A 19,785-nucleotide genomic window follows, 5' to 3' on the forward strand; every position below is an offset into this window, starting at 1 on the left:
CACATTTTCATCATTGCCTACTTCTCCAACATCATCTCCCAAGACTCCATATTCTAGTTTCAAACAAATAGCCTGTGGTTCCTCATACTTACGATGCCATTTTATATATTTTGTGGCTTTTATTTACAGTTTGTTCACTTAGAGTTGTCCTTCATTCCCAGCTCCAATCTGTTTTTCTTGAATATTTTATCCAGTCATTAAAACTGTTTGCCATTGTCTCAAGTACACTTGGTTATGTGTACACACTTATGTTACCCAAATATATCACACTGACCCACAGTCAGATGTGCACAACCACTGACTCAAGAGCTTATTCCCCACAATACTATCAAAGTAATAATGCACATTTAATATTTTTCATGACACAATGCTGCCTTGAACATGGTAAGTTTTTGATACACGTTAAAATAAGTACATTTTCACTATAGTTCTGTGTCAACATAAAAGCCTGAACATTTCTCAACCTGTCATTTACATTTGAAATCTTATCTGCAACATTAAAAAAACTAGTTGACATAAGAAATAAAGATCTTTAAATATTTGATGTATGGTGACGGGGTCAAAACAATGACCACTTGACTCCCAGAGGAGGAAGAAATGTTTTCCAATCACTCTCTGTAGGCAGCTGGAGCACTAGCCTCAGAGTGTGAGGTTTGGGCTCTAAATCCAACCATGCTCCTTACCAGTATACAAAATTAGGTAAATCACTTGACCTCTTTGCAACTTGGTTTTCTAACATATACAACAAGGATGATCATTCCTACCTTTTGCAGATATCAGAGATCTAGGTCAGCTTCTTTTAAATTCTCCTCCCTCTACCCTAATTCCACGGCTTCTCTAAAATTTTCACAAAGAGTTTCACAAACAGTCACAAAGGGTTTAGGTTGCACAGTCTCCCTGCTTTCCAGAAACATAACTGCCGTGTGTTCCTCCAGTCCTGGCCCACATTGATTCACAGGAAATAAATTTGCACCTCTTTAGTATCTAGTAAACTTTCAACCCCCAGTCCATAGGTGAATATGAACCCTTTAGTGATTATTTCCAGGAGGGTGAATGTTAGACATGTCTGGTCTCTGATGTCCACTGACCAGAGCTCAAGTTCATTTTTGTGAACATACACCCTCTATTTCAACTGAGGGTTTCTCAGTGGGTCTTCACCCAGACAGCATCCAGTCCTCTTGCTCTACCTCTGGCTCTTGTCTTCCCTCTCCTTTCACATCTCTCCACCACTCTCTTGTCCTCCCTTTCAGAAACAAAACAATGAAGGTTTCTCTCATGCATATTCAATCCCTACTCATTCCCTTACCCGTATCTTACATGTTCACCATTCTCACCTATCCCATTTTTATATGATATTTTTTATCTTTATCTGAAAATTCTTCTGATAACAGTGCTAAAATAATTCAATGGTTTCCTACAAATTCCCCCTCTTTCAAATGTCAGGGCCAGAATAGACTCAGAGAATTTATAATCCAGCCCTCTCACTTTGAAGTTGACAGATGCCTGGAGAAGTTTAATGCAATATCTGATGAAAAGAGCATAGCAGTGCTAAAAATTCTATAACAATACTGGGTGCAGCAAAAGTAGGTTCACAGTGGTTCATGTGGAAAATGAAACAATAATTAACAAATAACAACACAAGGACAGACTGTATCGCACACTCACAACTGCAAACGCGCCTTTGCCCCACCCTGCGTATCATGACTTATTTCTTCGACTCAACATTTTCCTTCCAACTGGTACTTCTTTTTAAATAAACCTCTCTGTTCCAGTTTCCTGGCTTAGCTGAGACCTGTCAGTAAGTTCTGCTAATCTGAGAATACAATCAGAGGTGCACAATGCCTGCTTCCATTTATGTCAACACTTAGGATAAACATGTTCCTTTTGGCTAATGTACGTTTCAATGTTTAGGGCTAGTTGCTTTCAGCCCAGTCCTTCTTACGAATCTGGTACAGATCTCAAAAGAGTAAAAGATTCTGAATTTTAAATTACAATAATACCTTATGAAAACTATATTAAAGCCAGTTGTGAAGAGGCATTTCTATTCAGGAGTTTGCAGTGAAAACCAACATAGATGGTCTTAGTTTACAAAAAAAATCAATTTAACTCTTGCCTGATTCAAAAAACCTCAATATACATAGCTTCTATTAATTAAAAAATTTAAAAACAACTTTAGAGAAATCATGACATGAAGATTTGTTCTGCTACAATCACCACCTATGATCTGCTCAAAAAAACTTCCAAAGGGTTACCCCTGGAACTAAGACTAATAAAATCTCTTGTTGCCCTTAGGGGCCTTCCAACTCCCTTAACAGTTTTAATGTTTTGATTCAGAAACATAAATTTAATACATTTCCTAGTTCTCAAAGGTATGCTTCTCCAAGTTACATTAGCTAATTCAGGACCCCAAAATATTAGGCAAATTTTTAAAATTATTTTAAGTCATTTGGCCCAGTGAAAGACCTGACTTGAAAAGTATTTGAGACCAAGGAGAAAAAAGGCTGGACAACTGTTACTGAACAGCAATAAAAAAAAGAAGAGGAGAGGAGAGGAGAGGAGGGGAGGGGGAGGGGGAGGGGAGGGGGAGGGGGAGGGGAGGGGGAGGGGAGGGAGGGGGAGGGGAGGGGGAGGGGAGGGGAGGGGAGGGGGAGAGGGAGAGGGAGGGAGGGAGAGGAGAGGAGAGGAGAGGGAGAGGGAGAGGAGAGGAGAGGAGAGGAGCATTTGAGTAAGCAGAACTAGAGGAAACTATTTGCCTATCCTATTCATTCTGTAGGTTGCCCAGGAATCATACAGCAAATATTGCAATTAACAGCACTGTGGAAATGCCTTCCCATATGACCTTTGAGCTTATACAGTGATCTATTTATTTTGAGAAGTATCTAAAAATAACTCAGTTATCTGAGTAATAGGAGATAAATCATCCTTACTGAGCTTTTAAATCACTGCAAAGTGAAGAGAGAGCATTGATCTATCAGATAAGTTATTACTATCAAATACCCCTTGAATAGACTGGGTCCCTAGTACAGTTTCTGATTTTATAAAGATTATGTAATAATCCCTGATGGTGTAGTCATTAGAATGAGTGCTGGACTTAAAGTAAGAGCTAAGGATTGAACCTCAGCTCAACTACTAAGTGATCATATACAGTTGTACATTAATTGCATTAATGACCCCAGTTACTCACTTCTTCCTAGACCAGCCTAGTCTGACTTTGGCCCTATGCATATAACCTGATTTGGTCACAGGGGTATTAGCAAACAGAATGCATGCAGAGACCTGTACAGTTAGTCTACCCTATTTCCTCCATCTTTTTAAATTTTTTTTTATTTTAATTGTTCAAGTATAATTTCCTGTCTTTTACTCCCATCCCAGCCCACCCCCCCAGCCCTCCCCACCTCCCTCCCATTTCCACCCCCCTACTAGTTTTTGTCCATGTGTCCTTTATACTTGTTCCTGTAAACCCTTCCCCTTTTCCCTTGAAATTCCCTCCCCTCTCCCCTTTGGTAGCTTTCAGCCTGTTCTCTATTTTAGTTATATTTGGTTATATTTTGCTTGCTTGTTTGTTTTGTTGTTTAGGTTCCTGTTAAAGATGAGACCATATGGTATTTTTCTTTCACTGCCTGGTTTATTTCGTTTAGCATAATGCTTTCCAATTCCATCCATGCTGTTGCAAAGGGTAGGAGTTCCTTCTTTTGTTCTGCTGCATAGAATTCCATTGTGTAAATGTACCATCATTTTTTGATCCATTCATTTACTGATGGGCACCTAGGTTGCTTCCAGCACTTGGTTATTGTAAATTGTGCTGTTATGAACATTGGGGTGCATAGGTTCTTTTGGATTGGTGTTTCACAGTTCTTGGGATATAGTCCCAGCAGGGGAATTGCTGGGTCAAAAGACAGATCCATTTTTAGTTTGCTGAGATAATTCCATACTGTTTTCCATAGTGGTAGTACCAGTCTGCAATCCCACCAACAGTGCACTAGGGACCCTTTTCTCCACAACCTCTTCAACACTTGTTTGTTGCTTTGTTTATGATGGCCATTCTGACTGGTGTAAAGTGGTATCTCGTGGTTTTAATTTGCATCTTTCTGATAGCTAGCGATATTGAACATCTTTTCATGTGTCTCTGGATCCTCTGTATGTCCTTCTTGGAGAAGTGTCTGTTCAAGTCCTTTGCTCATTTTTTAATTGGGTTGCTTGTCTTCCTAGAGTGGAGTCGTGTAAGTTCTTTGTATATTCTGGAGATTAAACCCTTGCCTGAGGTATCATTGGCAAATATGTTTTCCCATACAGTTGGTTCTCTTTTTATTTTAATACTGTTTTCTTTAGCCATACAGAAGTTTTTTATTTTGATGAGATACCATTTGTTTATTCTTTCTTTTATGTCCCTTGTTCTAGGGGACACACCAGTAAAAATTCTGCTGCATGAAATATCTGAGATTTTCCTTCCTATATTCTCCTCTAGGACTTTAATGGTGTCATGTCTTATATTTAAATCTTTTATCCACCTTGAATTTATTTTTCTGTATGGTGTAAGTTGGTGCTCAAGTTTCCTTTTTTTTTCATGTAGCTGCCCAGTTCTCCCAACACCATTTGTTGAAGAGGCTATTGTTACTCCATTTTATGTTGCTGTCACCTTTGTCGAATATTATTGACCATAGAGACTTGGGTTTATTCCTGGGCTCTCTGTTCTGTTCCATTGGTCCATGTGCATGTTTTTATGACAGTACCAAGCTGTTTTGATTACAGTGGCCTTGTAATAGAGTTTGGTATCAGGTATTGTGATCCCTCCTACTTTTCTTTCTTAAAATTGCAGCAGCTATTCAGGGTCATTTATAGTTCTATATACATTTTTGAAGTGTTTGTTCTATGTCTGTGAAATATGCCATTGCTACTTTAATAGGGATTGCATTGAATCTGTAAATTGACTTGGGTAGTATGGACATTTTGATTATGTTAATTTTTCCAATCCATGAACACCATATGTGTTTCCATTTGTTTGTGTCTTCCTTAATTTCTCTCTTCAGTGTTGTGTAGTTTTCTGCATACAGGTCATTTACCTCCTTGGTTAGGTTTATTCCCAGGTATTTTATTTTTCTTTTTGCTATATCAAATGGGATTTTCTTCTTGATTTTGGCTTCTGCTGTTTCATCACTGGTATACAAAAATGCCTTTGATTTCTGGATATTGATTTTGTATTCCTCTGTTTTGCCAAATTCACTTATTAGATTGAGCAATTTTTGGTAGATTCTACAGGATTTTCTATGTACACTATCATGTCATCTGAAAACAATGACAATTTTCTTTCCTCCTTTCCAATTTGGTTGCCTTTTATTTCCTTTTCTTGTCTGATCACTGTGGCTAAAACTTTCAATCCTATATTGAATAGAAGTGGTGAAAGTGGACAGCCTTGTCTTGTTCCTGATCTTAGTGGAAAAGATTTTAATTTTTACCCATTGAGTATGATGTTGGCTATTGGTCTCTCATATATAGCCTTTATTATGTTGAGGAATACTCCCTCTATTCCCACTTTGCTGAGTGTTTTTATCACAAATGGGTGCTGTACCTTATCAAATGCTTTTTCTGCATCTATTGATATGATCATGTGTTATTTGTCTTTGCTTTTGTTTATGTGGTATATTACATAGACTGATTTGCAAATATTGAGCCACCCTTGCATCCCTAGGATGAATCCCACTTGGTCATGGTGTATGATCTTTTTAATTATTGTTGGATGCCATTTGCCAATATTTTTATGAGGATTTTAGTGTCTATGTTCATCAGCAATATTGGCCTGAAGTTTCTTTCTTTGTTGTGTCTTTAACTGGTTTTGGAATTAAGATGACGTTGTCTTCATAAAAAGAGTTTGGGAGTCTTCCATCATTCTGGAGTTTTGGGAATAGTCTGTGAAGGATAAGGGTTAGCTCTTCCTTAAATGCTTTGTAGAATTCTTCTGTGAAACTATCTGGTCCAGGGCTTTTGTGTGTCGGGAATTTTTTGACTACCTCTTCAATTTCATCTGCTTTTATTGGTCTGTTCAGGCTTTCTACTTCTTGTTCACTGAATTTTGGAAGACTATATTTTTCTAGAAATTTGTCCATTTCACCTAGGTATTCACATTTCTTGGCATACAGTTTCTCATCCTAATTTCTTACAAACTTTTGTATTTCTATGGTATCAGTTGTAATGTCTCTCTTTCATTCCTGATTGTGTTTATTTGGGTCCTCACTCTTTTTTTTCTTCATGAGCCTATTTAAATACTTCTCGATTTTTTTATCTTTTCAAAAAAACAGCTCCTGGATTCATTGATCCTTAGAATTGTGCTTTTAGTCTCTTGTCATTTAATTCTGCTCTGATCTTGGTTATTTCCTTCCTTCTACTTTCTCTGGGTTGTCTTGTTGTTGTTCCTCGAGTTCTTGTAGGTGTAGGGTTAGGTTGTTTGTTTGAAATGTTTCTAATTTTTTTAGGTGGGCCTGTATCACTGTGAACTTCCCTTTCAGGACTGCCTTCTCTGTGTCCTATAAGTTTTGGGTTGTTGTGAGTTCATTTTCATTTGTTTCCAGAAACTTTTTGATTTCTTCCCTAATTTCATTCTTGACCCATTCATGGTTTAATAGCATGCTATTCAATCTCCATAATTTTGAGTGCTGTGGGTTTTTCCCCTTGGTGTTGGTTTCAATCCCTTGTGGTTGCAGAAAATGCTTGGTATGATTTCAATTTTCTTGAAATTGTTGAGGCTTGTTTTGTGTTCTATCATGTGGTCAATCTTTGAAAGTGTTCCGTGTACATTTGAAAAGAATGTGTATTTAAAGCTTTTTTTAGATGGAGGGCTCTATATATCAGTAAAGTCCATTCCATCAAGGGTATTGTTCAATGCCACAATATCTTTGTTGATATTTTGTTTGGAAGATCTGTCCATTTTTTGATAGTGGGGTGTTAAAATCCCCCACAATAATTGTGTTGCTGTCCATATCTTTCTTGATGTCCTCTAAGATTTTCTTTATGTATTTGGGTGCTCCTATGTTGGGTGCATATATATTTACAATATTTATGTCTTCTTGGTGGATTCTTCCCTTGAGTATTATGAAGTGACCTTCTGGGTCTCTCTTTATGGACCTTTTTTGGGAGTCTATTTTGTCTGATATGAGTATTGCTACCCCGGCTTTTTTTTCCTGTCCATTTGCTTGGAAGATTTGTTTCCAGCCCTTCACTTTCAGCCTGTGCAGGTCTTTTATCCTGATGTGGGTCTCTTGTAGACAGCAGATATGTGGGTCATTTTTTCTTATCGATTCAGCTATTTTATGTCTTTTGATTGGAGCATTTAATCCATTTACATTTAAGGTTATTATTGATAGGCTCTTATTCATTGTCTTTTATGTACGTGTGTTCCTCTCTCTCTCTCTCTCTCTCTCTCTCTCTCTCTCTCTCTCTCTCTCTCTCTTTTCCTTCCCTTCCTTAAATCAGTCCCTTTAGAATCTCTTGCAGAGCTGGTTTGGTGGAGGTGTATTCTTTTAGACTTCTTTTGTCTGGGAAGCTTCTTATTTGGCCTTCTATCTTGATTGAGAGCCTTGCTGGGTAAAGTAGCCTTGGTTGCAGACCTCTGGTTCTCATTACTTGGAATATTTCTTGCCATTCTCTTCTGGCTTGGAGTGTTTCCATTGAGAAATCAGCTGCTAACCTTATTATCACTCTCTTGTATGTTACTTCCTGTTTCTCCCTTGCTGCCTTTAAGATTGTCTCTTTGTCTTGAAATTTTGCCATTTTAATTATGATGTGTCTTGAAGCGGGTTCCTCCTGATTGGGACTCTCTGTTTCCTGATGATGTGTGACTTTTTCTCTCACCAAATTAGGGAAGTTTTCCATCATTACTTTTTCAAACAGGATTTCTATCCCTTGCTCTTCTTTTCCTTCTGCTATCCCTATTATATGGATATTATTATGTTTCATATTGTCTTGCATTTCTCTTAATCCCTCTTTCTTATTTCTGAGCCTCTTTTCCTTTTCTTGCTCTTTCTGGTTGTTTTTTTCTACTTTGTCCTCCAGCTCACTGATCCAATCTCCTCCTTCATCAATCCTGCTTTTGATTCCTTCTACTGTGTTCTTCAGTTCAGAAATTGTATTCTTCATTTCGTCTTGGCCCTTGTAATAGTTTCTATTTCCTTTTTCATGTTGATGTAGTTTGCAGTGAGTTCATACTAATTTCCCTGTAGTTTCTGGTAATTCACTGTAAGTTCATTGAGCTTCCTGATAACCATTGCTTTGAACTCAATATCTGATATTTGAGTTGCTGCTATTTCATTTAGCATTCTTTCTGAGGCTTCCTCATTCCCTTTCATTTTGGGATTGTGTCCTTGTTTTCCCATTGTTTGTGAGACTCTTCTTTTTTAGCCTCAGCTTCTTAAATTGATCTGTTCTGGCTCCATGGCTTTATGGTGTGAACTTCTGTGGTAGAATACCTGTGAGATTCAGTGGTGTAGTCTTCTTGATCTCCAGAGCTCACTGGTCTTGGGCTGTCATTTAAGTTGTCATTGTGTTTGTCTTTGGGTTTTGATTGTTTTTGGGTCTTTCTTTGGTTGGTCCTTCCCACCAGGAGGTTAACTGAGTGTCAATCTGTCCACCACCTCTTGTATTTTGTTGTGCTGGTGAGGGCAGGGTGTGTTGAAGCTGGTTTTTACATGTGTACAAGGTTTTGAGGATTCTCTCTTACTCTTGTTCAGTTGTTTGTTCTGGATAATTTCTCCACTATTTAGTTGTATTTCCAGATAGGTCCTGGGTTGAGGTTAGTGTGGCTTCCACTCCCTCCTTCACCTTCTTTTTCTGTTCTCTGTTGGTGGTTCCTCTGTTGTTGGGTTTCATCTTCCAGTGGGTATTCTGGTGTTCACAGCTTCCACCTGCACTTTTATCTGATCAGTTGGAGGGGGAAGCCAAAATGGTTTAAGACAGCAAGAGAGTATTCTATGATATTTACAGTAGCAGCCAGTAGAGAAGAGATAGGAGATCTTTCACTATGTATAGTGTTAACTGTGATATTCCAGCCAACTAGCCACTTTTTAGAAAGGATGGAAAGAAGATAAGACTCTTGTTGGGGAGGGAAGGGTTGTGATTTGGATCTAGAAGACAGCAAGGTTGTGGGAGGTCATATTCTGAGGTAAGGTGAGAGTAAAGGATAGAAAATAGGTGTAGTGTGTGACAGAATAGGGTTAACCACTATAGTAATAGAGTCAGGAAACCACGAAGTGGGCTAAGATCTGAGAGGGATGTTGTGTAGTATTTACAATTGCATGGAACAGCTATTATTTAAAATAATATTAGAGCAACAATCATATGACAGAATCTATATGATCTGGATAGCAAGGATAGGGAATATAAGACATTGAGTAGTGTGCTAATGGAATACAAGTGAAGTAAAGGACAGTAAATTAGCAATACACTATGAAAGAAAGAAAGGGGAAACATGTTCAATGATACAGTATAAACAGTCAAGCAAAGGAGACTAAGCAGAAAGAAGAGAAATACAAAAATACTATAAATACTACCTATAAGGTTGGTTCCCTTTTCATTTTGTGGATGTTTTCTTTAGCTGTGTAGAGGCTTTTTATTTTGATGTAGTCCCATTTGTTTCTTCTTCCCTTTACTTACCTTGCCCTAGGGGACATATCAGTGAAGATATTGCTGTGTGGGATATTGGAGATTTTCTTGCCTATGTTCATTTCTAGGACTTTTATGGTGTCATGACTTATATGTAAGTCTTTTATCCATCTTCAGTTTATTTTTATGTATGGTGTAAGTTTGTGGTCAAGTTTCATTTTTTTAATATGTGGTTGTCCAGATCTCTCAGCCCATCTGTTGAGGGATTTTTTTTTACTCCATTTTATGCTCCTGCCCCATTGTTAGATATGAATTGACCACAGACACATGGGTTTATTTCTGAGCTCTCTATTCTGTCCTATTGATATATGTGTCTGTTCTTATGCCAGTACCAGACTGTTTTGATTACAGTGGACTTGTAATATAGTTTGATATTAAGTATTGTGATCCCTCCTACTTTGTTCTTCTTTCTCAAAATTGTTGAGGCTACTCAGGGTTGCTTCTAGTTCCACATAAATTTTTGAAATATTTGTTCTATATCTGTGAAATATGTTGCTAGGGACTTCTGGCCATGATGGAGACATAGGTAGATGCACTGTGCCTCCTCGCACAACCAAAAGAAGGACAACAACAATTTAAAAACAAAAAACAACTAGAGCAGATAGAAAACTGAACTGTATGGATGTCTGACAACCAAAAAGTTAAAGAAGAAACATTTATCCAGGCCAGTATAAGGGGCAGAATCAGACAGCCGGGCATAGAGGGCTCTCAGCAAAATGGTGGCTGGTGGACCCTGGCGTGCAAGGCAGGAATTGTGGAGGGGCAGTATGCACAAGGCAGCTGGTGGACCAGGTGGTCCCACATTTGCATGCAGATAAACCAGACGAAACTGGGGAGCAAGACAGACTGTGCAACCCAGGGTCTCAGCACATGAAAATAAAGCCTCAAAACACCTACTGAAAACACCTGTGGGTGTTGAGGTGCCAGGAGAGACAACCAGCATCACAGGAGAGTGTATAGGAGAGACCCACAGGGTCCTAGGACATACACAACCTCACCCACCCAGGAATCAGCACCAGACAGGCCCAGTTTGCTTGGGGAAAGTGGTAGAAAGGACTGAAATCTGGCAGAGAGTGGAGAAAAAGCCATTGTTCCCTCTCAAACTCCTCCCCCTCATACAGTGTCAGCAACCCAGTGATGTGGGTTGCCCCACCCTGGTGAACATCTAAGCCTCTGCCCCTCACCACAAAGCAAGCACATCAAGACAAAAAAAAAATGGTCCAAATGAAAGAACAGTTCAAAACTCCAGAAAAAAATACAACTAAGCAATGAAGAGATCACCAGACTATCAGATGCACAGTTCAAAACACTGTTAATCAGGATGCTCACAGAATTGGTTGAATTTGGTCACAAATTAGATTAAAAAAAAATGAAGGCTATGCTAAGTGAAATAAAGGAAAATGTACAGGGAACCAATAATGATGGGAAGTAAACTGGGACTCAAGTCAATGCAGTAGACCAGAAAGAAGAAAGAAACATCCAATCAGAAAAGAATGAAGAAAACAAGAATTCAAAAAATGGAGGAGAGGCTTAGGAACATCCAGGACATCTTTAAATGTTCCAACATCCAAATTATAGGGGTACCAGAAGGAGAAGAGGAAGAGCAATAAGTAGAAAAGTTATTTACCAAATAATAAGGGAGAACTTCCCCAATCTGGCAAAGGAAATAGACTTCCAGGAAGTCCAGGAAGCTCAAAGAGTCCCAAAGAAGTTGGACCCAAGGATGAACACACCAAGGCACATCATAATTACATTAGCCAAGATTAAAATGAGGGAGAGTATCGTAAAAGCAGCAAGAGAAAAGGAGGCAGATAGCTATAAAGGAGTTCCCATCAGACTGGCAGCTGATTTCTCAAAAGAGATCTTGCAGGCAAGAAGGGCCTGGAAAGAAGTATTCCAAGTCACGAAAGGCAAGAAGCTACATCCAAGATTGCTCTACCCAGCAAAGTTTTCATTTAGAATGGAAGGGCAGTTCAAGTGGTTCTCAGATAAGGTCAAGTTGAAGGAGTTCATCATCACCAAGCCCTTATTTTATGAAATGTTAAAGGGATTTATCTAAGAAAATGATATAAAAAACCTGTTCAGTAAAATGACAGCAAACTCACAAATATTAACAACCACACCTAAAACCAAAACAAAAACAATAAAAAACTAAGCAAACAACTAGAACAGGAACAGAAGCACAGAAATGGAGATCACAGGGAGGGTTAACAACAGGGGAGTGGGGGGAGGAGAGAGGGGAAAAAGGTACAGAGAATAAGTAGCATAGACGGTAGGTATAAAATAGACAGGGGGAAGGTTAGAATAGCATGGGAAATGTAGAAGCTAGAGAACTTATAAGTATGACACATAGACATGAACTAAAGGGGGGAATGTGGGTGGGAGAGGGTGGGTAAGGTGAATGGGAGTGAAGGGGGAAAAGTGGGACAACTGTAATAGCATAATCAATAAACTATATTTTAAAAAGAAGTATGTCATAGGTATTTTAATAGGGATTGTGTTAAATCTATAAATTACTATGAGTAGTATTGACATTTCAATGATGGTAATGCTTCCAATCTATGAACATGGTATATGCTTCCATTTATTGGTATCTTCTTTAATTGCTTTCTTCAGTGTTGTACAGCTTTCTTAGTGGAGGTCTTTTACCTCCTTCTCCAGGAAGTAGATACAGAGGGCCCAGAGACATATGAAAGGATGCTGTGCATCACTAGCATTCAGAGAAATGCAAATTAAAACCACAATGAGATACCAATTCACATAATAAATAAATCAACAAACAACAACTGCTACAGAGGTTATGGAGAAAACAGAACTCTATTACACTGTTGGTGGGAATGCAGACTGGTGCAGCCACTGTGGAAAACATTAAGGAATTTCTTCAAAAATCTAAAGATGGAACTGTCCTGTGACCCAGCAATTTCACTGCTTGGATTGTATCCTAAGAATCCTGAAACACCAATTCAAAAGAACCTATGCACCCCAATGTTCACAGCAACACAATTTACAATAACCAAGTGCTGGAAATAGCCTAAGTGCCTATCAGTCAATGAGTGGATCAAAAAACTATGGTACATTTACGCGATGGAATACTACACAGCAGAGAGAAAAAAGGAACTCCAACCCTTCAGGACAGCATGGATGGAACTAGACTGCATTATGCTAAGTGAAATAATTCAAGAGGTGAAAGACAAATCCCACATGATCTCACCTATAAATGTTACCTAATCTACAAAACAAACAAGCAAACAAAATATAACCAGAGACATGGAAATAAAGAACAAATGGACAGCAACCAGACAGGAGGTTGGAGGGGGATAATAGGGCAAAGAAGGGGGATGGTCATCAAGGAATGTGCATAAAGGACACATGGACAAAGGAAATGGGGAGGGGAGAGGATTTAATGTGGGAGGTGGGATGAGTAGGGTGGGAGAGAATAATGGGGGGGGATATGGGGACAACTATAATTACACAACAATAACAAATGAAAAAAGAAATATTGTAATCACTTAGAAAACAAAATAAAATCAACAAGGAAACATTAGATCTCAACCATAATTTCAACCAAATAGACACAGAAGATCCATCCAAAAGTAGCAGAATACACCAGAACAGATCACATGATGGGCCATAAACAAGTCTCAGCATATTTAACAGGTGGAAGTCACATAAGACATTACTTATTTATTTATTTATTTATATTAAATTTACTAGGATAACATTATTTAATTAATTATCTAATTTCCAGGTGTGCAATTCTGTAATACTTCCTCTGTGTAGTATATTGTATGCTCAAAACGACAAGGCATTAGTTTATGTGCCTGTTTTTATGCTAGTACCAGGCTGTTTTGATTACAGTGGCCTTGTAATACAGTTTGATATCAGATATTGTGATCCCTCCTACTTTGTTCTTCTTTCTGCAGAACAAACTTGCTGCAGCTAATCGGGGTCATTTACAGTTCAATGTAAATTTCTGAAATGTTTGCTTTGTATCTGTGAAATATGTCATTGGTACTTAAATAGGGATTGCATTGAGTCTCTAAATCGCTTTGGGTAGTATGGCCAACATAAACAAAGCAACAAACAACTATTGGAGAGGATGTGGAGAAAAGGGAACCCTAGTGGTCTATGGGCAGGAATGCAGACTGGTGCAGCCACTGTGGAAAATAGTATGGAATATCTTCAGAAAACTAAAAATGGAACTCCCTTTTGACTCAGCAGTTCCACTGCTGGGATTATACCCTAAGAACCCTGAAGCACCAATCCAAAAGAACCTATGCACTTCAATGTCCATAGCGGCACAATTTACAATAGCAAAGTGCTGGAAGCAACCTAACTGCCCATCAGCAAAGGAGTGGATCAAGAAACTATGGTACATTTACACTATGGAATTCTATGCAGCAGAGAGGAAGAAGGAGCTTATACCCTTTGCAACAGCTTCGATGGAACTGGAGAGCATTATGCTAAGTGAAATAAGCCAGGCAGTGAAGGACAAATACCATATGATCTCACCCTTAACTGGAACACAATCAACAAAAGAAAAAAGCAAACAATATGTAACCAGAGACATTGAAATTAAGAATAATGTAATAATAGCTAGAGGGGAGGTGGGAGTGGACTGTGGGGAGAAGGGTTTTCAGGAACTAATATAAAGGACACATGGACAAAACCAAGGGGGAGGGTGGAAACAAGGGAGGGAGGTGGGTTTGGATGGGGTGGGTGGAGTGGTGGGCAGAAAATGCGGACAACTGTAATTGAACAATAATGTATGAAACCAAAACAAACAAACAAAAAAAAAAACCACAAGGCAAGTCTCCTTCCATCACCATTTATCCCCCCAAACCCTTTTCTACCTCTCCCACATTCATTTCCCTCTGGTAATCACCATATTCTTTTCTGTGTCTATTATTGTTTTCTTAATTCTGTCACCTTTTTCACTCAGCCCTGCAACCTGCCTCCCCTCTGACAGCTGTCAGTCTGTTTTCTATGAATCTGCTTCTATTTGTTTGATAATTCATGTTGTTCATTAGATACCACATATGAGTGAAATCATATGGTGCTTTTCTTTCTCTGACTGGCTTACTTCACTTAGTATAATCCTCTCAAAGTCCATTCATGCTGCCACAAAGGGTAAGACTTCCTTCTTTTTTCTAGCCAATTACTATTCCATTGTGTAAATGTACTGCAGCTTTTTATCTACTCATCTGCTGATGGAGACTTGAGCTGCTTCCAAATCTTGGCAATTGTAAATAACTTTGCAATGAACACATGAGTGGATATATTCTTTTGAATTAAGTTTCTGGTTTCTTTGGATAAATTCCCAGGAGTGGAATTACTGAGCCCATATTTAATTTTTTGAGGTAGCTCTATACTCCTTTCCACAGTGGCTGCACTAATCTGCATCCCACCAAGAGTACATAAGTGTTCACTGTTCTCCACATCCTCACCAACTCTTATTTGTTGATATACTGCTGATAGCCATTCTGACAGGAGTGAGGTGATATCTCATTGTGGTTTTAATTTGCATTACTCTGATGGGTTAGTGACATTGGCCACATTTATATGTGTATTGACCATCTGTGCATAGTCTTTGGAGAAGTGTCTATTCAGGTCCTTTGTACACTTTTTAACTGGATTGTTTGTTTTAGGCATTGTATTGTATGAATTCTTTATAAATATTGTATATTAACCCCTTATCAGATGTAACATTGGTGAATATGTTCTCCCATTCAGTGGATTGTCTTTTCATTTTGTCAATAGTTTCCTTTCCTGTGCAAATACTTTCAAGTTTGATGTAGCCCCACTTGTTTATCTTTTCTTTTGTTTCCCTTGCCTGAGGAACATATCAGAAAAAATATTGCTACAAGAGATGTCTGAGATTTTTAATGCCTGAGTTTTCTCCTAGGATTTTTATGGTTTTAAGTCTAACATTTAAGTCTTTAATCAGCTTTGAGTTTATTGTTGTCTATGATGTAAGAAGTAGTCTAATTTCATTTTTGCACCTATGCGTCAATTTTTCCACCATCGTTTATTGAACAAACTATCTTTATCCCATCATATGTTCTTGCTTCCTATGTCAAATATTAATTGACCATAAAAACATGGGTTTCCTGGCTGGCGTAGCTCAGTGGATTGAGCATGGGCTGGGAACCAAAGTGTCCCAGGTTCGATTCCCAGCCAGGGTACATGCCTGGGTTGCAGGCCATAACCCCCAGCAACCGCACATTGAAGTTTCTCTGTCTCTCTCTCTCTATCTCTCTCCCTTCCCTCTCTAAAAATAAATAAATAAAATCTTAAAAAAAAAAACCATGGGTTTATTTTTGGATTCTCTATTCTGTTCCATTGATTTATATGTCTGTTTTTATGCCACCACCATGCGGTTTTTATTACTATTGCCATGTAGTATAATTTGTAGCATAGTTTAATATTAGGTAGCGTAACTACTCCAGCTTTTTTTTCTCAAGATGGCTGTGGCTATTCAGGGTCTTTTGTGGTTCCATTTAATTTTTGGAATATTTGTTCTAGTTTTGTGAAATATGCCATTGGTAACTTGATAGGAATTGCACTGAATATATAGATCACTTTGGGTAGTATGGACATTTTCATGATGCTAACTCTTCCTATCCATGCATACAGTATATGCTTCCATTTACTTGTATCTTCTTCAGGTTCTTTCATCAGTGTCTTACAATTTTCCACGTGCAGTTCTTTTATATCTTTGGCTAAACTTATTCCAAGGTATTTTACTTTTTTGATGCAATTTTAAAAGGGACTGTTCTCTTAGTATCCCTTTCTGGTAGTTCATTATTGTATATAAAAATGCAACTGATTTCTAGACAATTACTTTGTATCCTGCTACTTTATTGAATTTATTTTTCAGCTCTAAAAGTTTTTGGTGGAATCTTAGGGTTCTCTATACAGTGTCATATCATCTGCAAATAACAACAGTTGTAAGTCTTCCTTTTCATTTTGGCTGCCTGTTATTTCTTCTTCTCTGACTGGTGTGGCTAGGATTCCTAGTCCTACAGTGGATAACACTGGTGAAAGTAAACATCCCTCTCTTGTTCCCAATCTTAAGGGAAATGCTTATAGTTTTGGCCCATTGAGTGTGATGTTGGCTGTGGTTTTATCTTATGTAGCCTTTATTATGTTGATGTATGTTCCCTATATTCCCACTTTGCTGAGAGATTTTTATCATAAATGGGCACTGGATTTTATCAAATGCTTTTTCTGCATTTGTTGATATGATGATGTGGTTTTTTAGCCTTGATTTTGTTAATGTAGTGTATCATGTTTATTGATTAGAGGATATTGTACCAACCTTGCATCCCTAGAATGTTTATCATGGTTTATGATCTTTTTGAGGTATTGCTGAATCCAGTGTGCTGAATTTTTGTTGAGGATTTTAACATTTATATTCATTATGCATAGTAGCCTACAGTTCTATTTTTATTTCCCTTTTAATTTCTTATTTGACCTTCTATTTTTATGAGGCTGTTGTTTAGTTTTTAAATATTTATAAATGAAAATGAAAACACAATACAGCAAATTTTATGGTATGCTAGAAAACCCTTTTTAGAGAGAAGTTTGTAGTGATAAAAGCATACATTAATAAGAAACTTTTCAAATAACCTTACTTTACACCTCAAAGATCTAGAAAAAGAATAACAAACTGAGCCCAAAGTTATCAGTAGAAAGGAAATAACAAAAATCAAAGAACAAATCAATGCAATAGAGACCAGAAAAGTAATAGAACAGATCAAGGAAGTCATAAACTCCTAGAAGAAAACATAAAACTCTTTGAGAATGTACTTGACAACTATGGTTTGGATAAGACACCAAAAGCACAAACAACAAAAGCAAAAATCAAGTCAGATTACATCAAACTAAAAAGCTTCTGTGTAGCAAACAAAATGAAAAGGCAACCTTTGTAATGGCAGAAAATATGTGCAAACTATATATCAGATAAAAGGTTAATATCCAAAATATATGAAGTCATACAACTTAGTAACAAAAAACAAACAATAAGATTTTTAAATGGGCAGCAAAAATGAATGCACTTTTTTCAAAGAAATCATGCAGGTGGCTAATAGGTACATGAAACATTGCTCACCATAACTAATCATCAGAAAATGCAAATCTAAACCATGATGTGATAGTACCTCACATCTATTGAATAGCTATCATCAGAAAGACAGAGATAAGTGTTAGTGAGGATGTGGAGAAAAGGGAAAACTTGTACACGGTTGGTGGGGATGTAAATTGCTTCAGCTACCAGGACAATAGTATGGAGTTTCCTCCAAAAATTAAATATAACATGATCTAGCAATCCCACTTATTGGGTATATATTCAAAGGAAATGAAAACAGGATCTCAAAAAGATATCTGAATAAGTTAAAAGATATCTGTTCACTACAACCTTATTCACATTAGCCCAGATATGGAGACAACCTAAGCTTCCATCAATGAATGAAGATTAATATAATATAATATACATACACACATATACACAATGGAATATTACTCAACCATAATAAAGAAAGAAATCCTGCCATTTGGGACAACATGAATAGACCTTAAGGGCATGATAGTAATTGAGATATCTCAGACAGAGAAAGACAAATACTATATGTCATTTACATGTACAATCTAAAAAGGCCAAACTCATACAGAGAGTAGAATGGTAGTTACCAGTGGCTGTGGAGTGGGGGAGCTGGGAAGGTGTTGGTCAAAGAGAACATACACACTTGCAGTTAGAAGCTGACTAAGTTCTATAGATCTAATGCACAGCATTGTGGTTATAGTTAATAATACTCTATTGTATATTTGAAAGTTACTAAGAGAATAGATCTTAAATGTTATCACCACAAGAAATGATAATTATGTGATGTGATAGAAGTGTTAGCTAATACAATGGTGGCATTCATATTGTATTTATAATTGTATCATATCAACACAGTATTATATGTCAATAAGAAAACTCAGAATAACACATAAAACATATGTTCCAACTTTTTCTGATGGAAGCAAGGGAAAAAGAAGTGAGCAAAAGAGAAATCAAGCTCTGCCTCCCTTCAGGGCTCTTTATTTTTCCAGTGGTCTTTGGTGAAAAGTACCATTGCAGACAAAAATTATAAACACTAAAGCAACATGTAATTTCACAGTACAGAAAACATAGAGCACATCTGTGAAACCAAACGTGGATGGTAAAGCTGCCCGTCTTCCCACAAGGAGATATTCTGAGTGTCCACCGTGCTCAAGGCATGAGTTGAGATGTTGCTAGGGTACAGAAAAGCAGAAAGTTTTCTGCCTTAAGTAATTCCCAGCCCCTGAGGGGAAACTCGTTGCACATACATTTCACTGGATTAATAATCTTTTTGTTTCTCAGTCACTCAATCTTTAAAATAAAGATAATAATAGCATATATCTCATAAAATTTTAATAAGGATTATACAAATTAAATGCATGTAAAGCTTACTAAAAATACCCCTTTCTCCCACTCAGCTGGTATTATCTGTTATTAACTAGCATTAAATTACAGATACCTGAACTGCATAACAGCATTTAGAGTGAACTAAAGAAATACGTAGATGGTTAAAGAGAAACGACTAATTTGAAATAATAAAGTTGTCTGAAAAAGCTTTAACAGGAAAGTATTGAGAAAGGGGGATTCACTTCTGGGGCAAAAGTTGAGTTTGAACACAGACCTTTATAACCCAAGTCAAACAGAATCTGTTTTTGATAAAACTTTACATTCTGTTTCACATGCTTTAACTTTTATTTGTATCTAGAAGCAAAGGAAAGCTTAGTTTTAACTTTTAATTGACATCTAATTGTCAGTTTAAGTTATTAAAATCTTCTAACCTAACTTTTCCTGCACTTATTGCAGAGTGGGGATGCAATACTCAAAAAGCTAATTTTCATTGCAGGTTCTCATTGGTGAGCCACGGGGCAGGGCTGCAAGTAGATTTCAGTAGCAATAGTCATAAAAACTGGATTTGAGATCTTCTTTACCACCTCTTCTACTGGCTGCACAGCATTCAGCAAAATATCTCAACTTTCAGAGTCTCAGGCTCTATATCTGTAAAACAGGAAAATTGTACTAACTCATGGTAGTATTCTGAGAACTGTTGATAT

Source organism: Phyllostomus hastatus, unplaced genomic scaffold (genome assembly GCF_019186645.2).
Source record: "Phyllostomus hastatus isolate PE091 unplaced genomic scaffold, TTU_PhHast_1.1 phas_contig_34, whole genome shotgun sequence".
NCBI lineage: Eukaryota > Metazoa > Chordata > Mammalia > Chiroptera > Phyllostomidae > Phyllostomus > Phyllostomus hastatus.